Source organism: Xiphophorus couchianus, chromosome 11 (assembly GCF_001444195.1).
Source record: "Xiphophorus couchianus chromosome 11, X_couchianus-1.0, whole genome shotgun sequence".
NCBI lineage: Eukaryota > Metazoa > Chordata > Actinopteri > Cyprinodontiformes > Poeciliidae > Xiphophorus > Xiphophorus couchianus.
In genome coordinates this window covers 8,215,643-8,224,200 of record NC_040238.1, presented here as the reverse complement: position 1 = coordinate 8,224,200, position 8,558 = coordinate 8,215,643, and the positions used below count along the sequence as shown (strand labels likewise).

At 35.3% G+C, this 8,558-nt stretch overlaps 2 long non-coding RNA genes across 2 annotated transcripts; both read right to left on the bottom strand.

The window, feature by feature from the left end:
* Positions 1 to 3,165: 3,165 nt before the first annotated feature.
* Positions 3,166 to 4,976, bottom strand: LOC114152582 (uncharacterized). Its single transcript, XR_003597156.1, has 2 exons — positions 4,716 to 4,976; positions 3,166 to 3,549 (listed from the first exon to the last, which is right to left on the bottom strand). It is a non-coding gene; the product is annotated as an uncharacterized LOC114152582 (long non-coding RNA).
* Positions 4,977 to 6,058: 1,082 nt separating this feature from the next.
* LOC114152581 (uncharacterized) lies at positions 6,059 to 7,963 on the bottom strand. Its single transcript, XR_003597155.1, has 3 exons — positions 7,067 to 7,963; positions 6,839 to 6,974; positions 6,059 to 6,542 (listed from the first exon to the last, which is right to left on the bottom strand). It is a non-coding gene; the product is annotated as an uncharacterized LOC114152581 (long non-coding RNA).
* Positions 7,964 to 8,558: the final 595 nt, after the last annotated feature.

The window sequence follows — 8,558 nt, the reverse complement described above, 5'->3', positions numbered from 1 at the left end:
CTCCTAGATGTCTAATTCCCCCTACAAGAAGGACTGGTTGTCCAGGACGCCCGCAATACGACATCACATCATTGCAAATTTCTCACTGCATTTCCATTGGAATGAACTGGCAGCAGATTTCATCTGCCTTTGGTATTGATCGTCGAACTCTCTACAGACACAGACAGCACTTGGGAATCCAACCTCTACAATACACTGTGCTGACAGATCAAGACTTGCGCCAAATTATAAGTGACATTCTACAAAGGACCCCAAATGTTGGAGAAAGTTATGTGCGTGGGGGCCTTTCTTCGAGACAAATGCGTGTTCAACGTTGGAGAGTCAGACAGTGTCTCCAGGCATGTGGAATTAACGAATTAATTATGACAATTATAAATTTACATGTTATCCTCACTGTCCCAATGTTATACCCTTAAGCAGGAGATTGATCCAATTGGAAGATCATTTCGCAGGAGGCGTACGATACGCCGAAGGGTTTATAATGTTCAGACTCCAAATCAGTTATGGTAGGGGAACACTTATTTACATATGGCATGATTATAATTATTATATGGTGTTTTGCATTGTATTATACTAACTTTATTTGTTTTCTAATGCAAGTTTTCAGCCAAGCCCACTGAACAAAAACACCTCTTATTGGTTTTTTGTTTTAGGCAAAATTAATGTTTTATAGAATATTAGACTTTTTATATTTATAGAGAAAATTCATTTACACAGAAAAAGCCACACCTATATTATCAAATATTCTAAGAGTCCTGTCATACACCTCCTATATTAACCTTTAAAGTTTAAACTTTGAAACTTTAACTATCGTAAACATGATTACTGAAATTGCTGATTTCAGTAATCAGCAATTACTGGAATCAGCATTAATTGCTGATTTCTGATGACAGAAATTGAAATCTGAGTGAAGACATGTTGACAATAATGATGGTACTGAAAATATCTTCTATGGAGTGTGATTATTTCATCTGCTTCTTGCTTTAAGACTTATGGCTAATAACTTAATCAAGTATTTCCATAACAAACTGAACTATAGCCAACATTTATCAAAAATTAAAAAATAAAACATGTAATATAGATTATTCCATCTTAAAACTTGCTTAATAGTTTTCTATTTTAGTCTGTATGAAGCAAATCAACTATATATTTTAGCTTTGTGGTTTAGTTTTGACTGATTACTTGATTCATAAAAAGGACACAAATATATTGCAATAATCATTTCATAAAGTGTTTATTGAGATAAAAACGTCATTATGGAAGTAAAACAGAGTAAATTAATTGCCACAGGACATTAACATGCAAAGCATTCTGTTTTTACAGTTCCATTTAATGCACATATAATATCTGTCTTTGCTGGCTGGCTTTCTTGAAATTTATTTAAATATGACTGTATTAGGCACTCAAAAGTATCTAATCACTAAGGCTATAATGAAATAAGCACTATAAGATACTGTAAGTATTAGGAGTTTTTATGAAGTCATGAATTTAGATTTTTATAATTATTGTATCTTCTACAAGTAACAAAAAGAATGAATATTAGTTAATTATAAACTTATTAGTTTATAAGTTTTAAAATGCCCCTAGGGTATTTCAAATTTTTTTTAAGTTCCATGTTTTGGTCTTGATTAGATTGTATTCGTTATTTTAAACTACTGTAATGGTATTAATATACCTCATGTCTGTATACCTTTTACTCTTTTCATATTAAGGGCATTTAAAATTTAAGAAATGAACAAGAAGTCAAATTAATTATGTTTCTTAAAATGTTTTAAATCCTATGGTAATGATCACCAAGGTCTTTGCTACTTTAAATGTGTTACATTGTTTTGTTGTTTTAGTTCTTGGGTTAAACTTATACAATGTTATTCATTTTTCAGGCATTTTGATGGAAACCACAAGCTGGTGAGATGGCGCATGGTTTTTCATGGCTGTGTGGATGGTTTTAGTCGGACTATTATTTATCTCTGGTGCTGTAACAACAACAGAGCCTCTACTGTATTGTCACTGTTTGTTATGGGAGTGAATAATTTTGGTTTACCTTCAAGAGTCAGGTGTGATCATGGGATGGAAAACATACTTGTGGCTCGTTACATGTTAGAAAGGAGGGGCCTCAACAGACGTACTGTTATTGCAGGATTATCTGTACACAATCAACGCATTGGAAGACTGTGGGCAGAGCTCAATAGAGTTGTCTCTAATCATTTTATTAATCTTTTTAATTTTATGGAGGAGCATGGTATTCTTGATTCTTTGAATGAGGTCCATCTATTTTGCCTTCATTTTGTCTACATGCCAAGAATTGAAAGAGCCACAATAGAGTTCCAAAACCAGTGGAATAACCATGGACTCTCCACTCAGAATGGACGGACTCCACTCCAGTTGTGGCACACAGGAGTCATCAACAACATAGCACAACAAAATGTAGCTGTTGATTCCATTTTTGAGGTAGATGATAGTTTTGGAGTAGATTATGAGGGCCCTTTACCTGGTATTCAGACCAATAATAATGTTGTTATTCCTGATATTTCTTTGGGCTTAAATGACACGATAGTTAATTTGATACAGCAAACTTTTGATCCTCTGCAAAACGATGGCAATTATGGGATTAACTTATTCTGCTCAGTAGTACACTTTGTTGAACTGTTTAATTCTTAATCTTAATTATTTTTAAGTATGCAATGTAAATATTAAAAGTTAATGATTTGTTAATTTACATTTTGAGTATACATTTTATTTATTGTTAACTAAATTTATTGTCGTTAGAAATGTGAAATAAACATTTGGTCAATACATTAATTTGAACTGTCATTTAACCAATACATTTCAACAAACATTAAAACACTGATAGAAGATGCCAACATTTATTTAGAACATCAGATAAAGAACCTCCAAAAAACAAATTATATAAAAAGCAGCTGTGCCATAATCTAAAATCTTTAAAATTGGACATAGTACAAAACCAAAGGATAATAAAATGAAATTATACATATAACATTTTGTTTTACATTCAAACATGATGCATTGAACCAATGTGCTCAGAAGTTTTAAGATTTTGTCAAACTTAGCCAAACTTGAACATTAATGATTAAGACAAAGAAACTGATCAATTTAACATGCAATTTTTTCACATCATGTCTAGCCCCTTATTCAAACTAGCAGGGAGAATTTTTGAACATTACTTTGCTAACTGGACCAGCCTTTGCAAAATGTACATACAAACTCTAAACTTTATTTCAACACTTTCAACACAACTTAGCATAGTGATATGTCAGTCACTCAAATGAAAAACTTATGTTCTCCCAAATCCTTGAGTGTTTGCTAAAGCAAAATCAATGTTTTCCTTAAACACTTCATAACAAGTCAGGACTGGTAGTTTCAGACAATTTATGCACGTATTTGCCATTGGAAGCTTTTTTGTGTGGCTTTCTTCACTGCTGCCATGAAGAAACTCAATAGATGGTCCAGGAGAAAAGCCAATTGGTGGTATCTCGCTTGCTCCAGTTGCAAAAACCAGGATGTTCTGTAGCTTGGATGAACCTTCCTCATCTGTGGGGAATAAAATATTTCATATTAATTATGGTACTATTTTACAATAACAGTTATTAAAACAACTCTAGTGACAACTATGCTTGTTCATTTATTTGGCCTTACAATTGAAAAACTTTGTGCGACATGTCTTTCTTCCACAATCCATGAAATTACATCTGTCAAAGCAATTATGTTTTAATGTAATATATGATTATGATAAATGGGAACATAAATTCTCCCATCGACAGACCAAAATTACAAAGTAAAATGTACAGTCAGCTATTTATATTCTGAAACTGAAGCAAACTTGAGTTCTGCTGCAAAATAATGATAAAGAATTACAATTACACCTCAGAATAACAGACTAACCCTAATGGATGGAAAAATTCAGCAGGTTATATTAGGAAAGTAATGTGAAAATTAGTGATAAGTGACAGAAGTGTTTAATGAATTAAAGCTATTAGAGGATAGAACAGAAGGAAAACTGAGGATAGAGAGAAAATGTCACAGGTTTAAAGGGAGTGTACTCCAAAAGCTTAACTATAAACATGAATGTAACAGTAACAAATAAGTAGCAATAAGGAACATCACAAAACTCCTTTATAGACTTAACTAAACAGACGGTTGATGTAATAATAATCATATATGAAAAAAAAAAATCTGAAACAGCTAAAGACTTTGATTTAAATACTAGTAACATGCAGTGGCATGAAATTACATTAACTATAACAAATATGTTGTGGTGATTCTGAAATTGAAAACATCTGCAATGATGAGTGGCTACATTTGACAATCAGTTATTATTTTTCCGAAAAATCAATTCCCTAAAGTGGAATTTTATTTTTTATCCCAAATATTAATTTAAAAACTTGATTTTGGTTAAATTTGTGCTTTCTTATTAATATTTTTATTATATATTTAAAATGAAAATTTGTTGTATTATTATTTTTGATCGCACCATCAAAAATTGGATGTTTTGAAACACTGTAGTGTGACAGACATTAAAAACAATCCTAGAAAAAAGATATTCACACTACTGTATGTGACCGTAGGATGCACAAACAGGACCCACAATTTTCAAATTGTCAGGTGTCTACTATATCCACGGAGCTCTGGAAAATTTCTATGCTGTAACATAACTTGTTTTGATTTTCAGAGACACTGTATGAATCTTTGCAAAATACCTTCTGCATCCTGCAGATAATCCCTCCACAAAGGAATAACGTCTTCTTCCAATCTTCTCTTGTTACTTCCTTTGGGGGAAAGTCGAGGTGTGAAAAGTTGGTCCATTACGGCCGTTAACAGCTGGGGTTCGTGGCAAAACAACTTCCGAAAACTGTCTGGATGCTGCTTCACAGCACCCAGAACTCCCAGTGTCTTGAGGCCTTCTGTAAACCTGTATAAAATTAATGAAGAACAAATGCAATTAGTGTCATACTAAATGCATTAATTTAATTATTGGAAGAAAAATAAACCTCTGAAAAGGTCCCTGGACCCGATGTACAATATGAAACATCAGCAAATCATGCAGGAGAAGATCTCTATCGCTGTTAAACGTCTGACGCAACCTGCGCTGGCCATGTAATCCAAAAGCGGATCTGTGGCTTTTTGAAGCTCCTCCAGAGTGCAACTGTCAGATACCTAATAAGATTTCCCATAAAAGGGAAAAGACAAACACAAATAGGGACACCACAATATCATTTAAGTTCAAGACATATTCCCCCCCTTCAACAAGAACTAGACTCACTATAACCATCATTCATAAAACTTATGTATCAAAATTAATATAATTTGTGAGTGCATTTACCTTTTTCAGTTTTGCATGGAGGTCTGCATCATTTATGTCATTTAAAGTAGGGCAAGCTGCATTTGGACCTCCAACCAAGCCATCAAAAAGTACTGGAGAAAGAAAGCGAGGTGCTGGCCCTCCATGGACAAGGCTAACAGCTATTGCCCTTCCAGCCATGAAATACGTGTCCTCCCTGAGGGCTACATGAAAGATTATTTTTTTTATTCAAATAAATTTTAATGCATACGATTTGGAAAGAAATAACAGGTGCAAAAGAATCTACACAAACCTGTACTGTTCATTGCTAAATTCTTTCTTCCATCTGGGCCCTCAAACATCGGAGACACAGACAGGGCTTCAATGAGAAGACGCAGAAATTCTCTCCGTGGGCCACCCAAGTCCACTGCCTCTTCAGATTTTCCGAAGTCATCGGAAAACTTCACATTCATTGAGTTTTGTGGATTGTAGGTCGCCCTCTTGAAACCCCGTATGGCACCATCCAACACTGCAGATCGACTGATATTAAATTTGCTGTGCATTCCAGTGTTGATACTTTTGGAGAGCTCCTCAAGAATGTCTTTTGCAGGCAAAGTATTTGCTGAAGTTTCTGATCTGAAAAGTGGACAAACATTAAGATATGTGACTTCTTTAAACTATTCTCCCAAAAATTATGAAAGCCAAAAAAACATGTTTACTAAATGTAATATACTATAATGCAACACCTTTTAAAAGTTTTCAACTTATCATACTATACATTACCAAGCTGCAAGACAAAGCATACAGAAATAATTTCTTAAATAGATACTCACAAGTGAGTTTCAATACTGGCCAGAATGGCATGATTCATTTCCTCATCCTCAGAGGACAGATCAGAAACATGACACATCACAGACAAATAAGTTGAGTAGTTGCCAGATGCGTGTGCTGTAGGTTCGTCTTGACAGCGTTCATCGGAAACAAATTCTGTAGCAGGTGAACTGGAACTGATAGGTGTAGGATGCACAATGGCAGATGACTGACTTGGATTTTCAACAGAAGTCAGATTGCCTGTATAAGTTTGGCCATAGGTAGAATTTGTCTCTCCCAGCATTACTTCATCTGCACTCTCCGAATCATTGCAGAAGATGGTCTCGATAGTGTTCTGTTGTCTACGTCTAGTTGTGGCTCTGGTAAGCCGTAGAGATGTTTCATATGTTGTTTCACTGCTTACTTCAGGAGGTTCCTTTAAGATTTAGCACAGTCAACATGTAATTTGGAAAAAAAAAAAAAAACACGTGTAAGTCCTAATTTCTTTCTCTGAAAAAACATGTTTGAGATAATATGGTAACATTTCTTTATGGACTATCAATATGGCAAACAATAAAATAAACATGAATCCTGTAGGTAATGGTGCTATAAAGCAAAAATAATGCCTTTTTTTCTAAATATATCAAGATAACATAGCAAATGCATATAATAGTCAATATCAAATCGTGTAGAGCCAAAACGACAGTAACAAATTGAAACACAAAAACTTACAAGAAGTGTTTCTGATGGTCTGACATACAGAGCCTTTGATTTAAAAACCTTTTGAATCAGCTGACCATTGAGTTGTTGACCGTGTTGCAGTTTTGGGCTGATCAATTTCTTTCCGCAACCCATGAGGATCTGAAGGCTAAATAATTGGATTTTCATTTAAATTATCATTATTTGAATGAATTACTTTCAAAACACTAACAGAATACAATAATAGAAACATACACTTACCTGACATTTTGAGGAATTTTAGAGGCAAAGCCCTCTCTGATTTGCTGGATCACCATCTGAAAGTCCCAAGTCTTATGGAACTCAAAAGCACTCAATATGTGACCATTCTCATGCAAGTATTGCTTTAAAGGTGGCTGGCAAATCACTTCCCAAGTTGGATTTGGAAGGAGTATTACTTCTTTGTTAAAGCATTCGTGGTATGGGACACCTCTGGGTCTGAGAAACAAGGGAAGTGTACTTAATAGGTGACAAACCCCAATATCACAGCAAGATCCTAAACATGTTATGCAGAGCATGATGTTTGAATTAGAATGAAGACAACACTGTAATGCAGCCCATGTTAAACATGTAGACCAGGAATCTTGAAGCACAGCGCTTTAGGGAAAGTGTCCTTCGAGATACATGCGTGTTGAAGGCAAGGCAAAAATATAACAGTTAGGTATAAGCCAATTACTGGGGCCATTAGAAGGACGGTAGAGAGCCTGGATGCTAGTTGTGGACATGATTAGGGACAATTTGTGGGACATGGTCTAAGAAAACTGGAATTGAGGACCCGCCAATTATCAAGGCAAAGTCTACTGTCATCTGTGCAGATCCAAATGAATAATAACGATTTCAAACCAACAAACAATATTACCTTCTTTTTCGTGTACAAGACCAAGATCCGAAAGACTGTTGCACTTGATAACGCGGGGGTCTGGGAACCCCGGAGCTCGATCCTGTCATGAAACAGGAGAGGAAGTGAGGAATAGGATATGAGGTGGCGGTGGTGAGGCGAGTGAATAAAGATTACAGAATTATTTTTTAAAACTATATCTGTACCGCTTCAACAACAACAAAGTGATAATAAAAGCAATTGTTTACCTTGATAATCTGGTGGCACCGGCACCGCACAACTTTCTCTGGCCGCTCCGGAACGGAACAGAGATGAGAGTTCTGAATCTACTGTAGCACTGCGGGCAGTCGTTGAATCGTTTAATGCGCCTGTCAAAGTGCTGGTTGCCTCCGGAGAAGATAGAATGGTGTTTAAAATGGCAGCTGCCTGACCAATTCTCTCTCGTTTCGAATTAGAGTTAGCCATGTTCGGTATAGCAAACTCTTTCTTCTTCGGCACTAGTTGGCGCCGGTTAATAATTCCTGTAATACTGGCACCCAGTGGACAGATTGTACTACAGCAATTTTGCTATTTTTAATCAATCAATCAGATTCATTTATTTCTATAGCACATTTAATCTACAAGAAAGTTAAACGTTCTATATATATTTAAAAGCACAAATATACTAAGTAATAGAACATACAGTGAGTCAACAATCGAAACTTATAGTTTAGGATCTACGCATGCGCAGTTTGATCCAAAAATTATGCCCCGCCTCTTCCGTGACAACTCTCACACATTCAAAAAGAGTCTCACTCTCACACATTCAAAAAGAGTCTCGCTCTCGCTCTCACACATTCATAAAGAGTCTCGCTCTCACACATTCATAAAAAGTCT